General features: G+C 37.2%; 1 pseudogene; it reads right to left on the bottom strand.

Annotated features, from left to right (window-relative positions):
* Nucleotides 1-864: 864 nt before the first annotated feature.
* Nucleotides 865-1619, bottom strand: LOC138163551 (GTP-binding nuclear protein Ran-like; annotated as a pseudogene).
* Nucleotides 1620-2112: the final 493 nt, after the last annotated feature.

The following is a 2112-nucleotide window of genomic DNA, read 5'->3' as shown; positions in this document are numbered from 1 at the left end:
GTCAGCACGTCCAATGGGGCATGGAAGATCTTTAAATCCCATAACCCTTACAGGGTGGTGGAGTTCTGTTCTTAAGAGAAGGTAGAAAAGAAACTATATTAGGTCAGAAAGAAGACAAATGCCTTTAGTATTTCTCAAAATTGTGTTATGCAAGAAGAACAAACAAACATAGGGGAAGAGTGGGTGTTAATGGGAATAACTTGAATTTATTCTTATCTAAATTGGACAAAAGTGAGTTTGAATACACATATACAAAGGAATCAGTAAGAGAGCATATTAAGAGATAGGGTAGAGATGGGAAGGAAATAATTTTTAGAAAAGCAAATTTCAATTTCCAAGTGTGGATTGCAACACACTTGGTTTACTGAACACAATGGAATTAAAAACTATGAACAATAAAAGACCTTTAAAGAAAGGGCTCAAACATTAATGTAGTCCAAATAATTAAATACTAAAGAATTGGTAAGAAATCTGGGATGTAGCCAAAACAATTCTTAGGAGAAATTTTTTTTTTTATATTTGAAATAAAATAATGATCTAAACAAAGGGAATGGGAATGACAGTAACAAACAAGATTCACCACCGAATATTGTGAGAGGATGACAGCAGTTTTATATTTGAAACTCAAGGGGATATAATTGCGGTCCAAAATAGCTAAATACGCAGATCCAAAATTTGAAATAAATATTTCTTTAAAACTGCTACATTTACTCCAAAACCCATTCCTTTTCTTCAGCATCCCAAAGATTAAGCACATGCTCTGGTCAGCTATGTAATAAAGTGGCAAGCACGCGACACCCCTGACATCACAGGACAGTTGCCTATAAAACTATATTTTGGACGTTGGGCTCTAGCCTCATTCTCTTATGGGTCATCATCTTCATCAGGGAGCACAGTTGTCTGAGCAATCTGTACATCCTACTCATACTGTGCTGTCAGTGCTGGGTCCATGACAACCTCTGGAGGTGCATGCACAGAGCAGTCATGGCAACAAACTCCAAATTAGGGTCTCCAATAAGTTTTCTAGAAAGCCAAAGTAAGGGCTTTCTCAAAGTTGTTGTTCCTTTTGGCTGAGATATCATAGTACTGGAGATTCTTCTCCCTATGGAAGATACTTGATTTTGCCTTGATTTTCTATTCTTAATATCCAGTTTGTTGCCACATAACACTATAGGGATATTTTCACATACTTGTGCTAGATCTCTATGACACTTAGGTATATTGGTGAAAGTAACTCTTGATGTTACATCAAACATTATAACGGCACACTGAGCTTCGATGTAATAACCATCTCTCAGACCACCATATTTCTCTTGGCCAGTTGTATCCCATATGTTGATTTTAAGAGTATCTCTGTTAGTACGGAACATGGAAGTTTGGACCTCAGCACCCAGGGTGGCTACACACTTCTTCTCAAATCTGTCAGTCAAATGATATTTTATAAATGTGGTTTTTCCAGTACTTCCATCTCCAACGAATGCAAGTTTGAACTGCACTTAGGGTCCTCCTTGGGTGGCCACAGCAATACTTCGTGCAGAAGTGTCTGTGTCTCTGCCCGACTGAACAAGGAGGAATTTTCTAATTCCTTCATCAACAAACAAAGTGAAAGAACAAATCATAATCCTATTGAAATCCGATTGTTTTTATAAAGAGAAGTAACAAACTAAAAAATAACTGAAGGACAAAACAGAAATTCTAAAAAAAAAACCAGAGAGATTAATAAATCTGGAAACAAGATCTTGAATTAATAAATAAAATTGGGAGCAACTAGGTGGCACAGTGAATAGAGCACTGGCCCTGGAGTCAGGAGGACCTGAGTTAAATTTGGCCTCAGACACTTAACACTTACTAGCTGTGTGACCTTGGGCAAGTCACTTGACTCCAATTGCCCTGACTTCCCCCCTCCAAAAAGGACAAAAAATAAATAAGTAAAATCAAGAGATGTTATTTCAAACCTATTAAAACATGTAAAATTATAGGTCTTTGGTCCCTGAGAGAGGCCATTGACCTAATTTGTTGGTTATTGCTAACCTAACTAATAAAGTGATCATGCTCCAGTCCCTGACCTTTTGGTTGAGATGACCAACATGACCCATTTTACTAAGAGTTTGT

This window comes from Petaurus breviceps, unplaced genomic scaffold, assembly GCF_028583685.1.
Source record: "Petaurus breviceps papuanus isolate PSGF00001 unplaced genomic scaffold, PetGlider_PUasm1.0 125, whole genome shotgun sequence".
Classification (NCBI taxonomy): Eukaryota; Metazoa; Chordata; class Mammalia; order Diprotodontia; family Petauridae; genus Petaurus; species Petaurus breviceps.
Note: the sequence above shows the minus strand (reverse complement) of the source record. Positions and strands in the feature narration are given on the sequence as shown.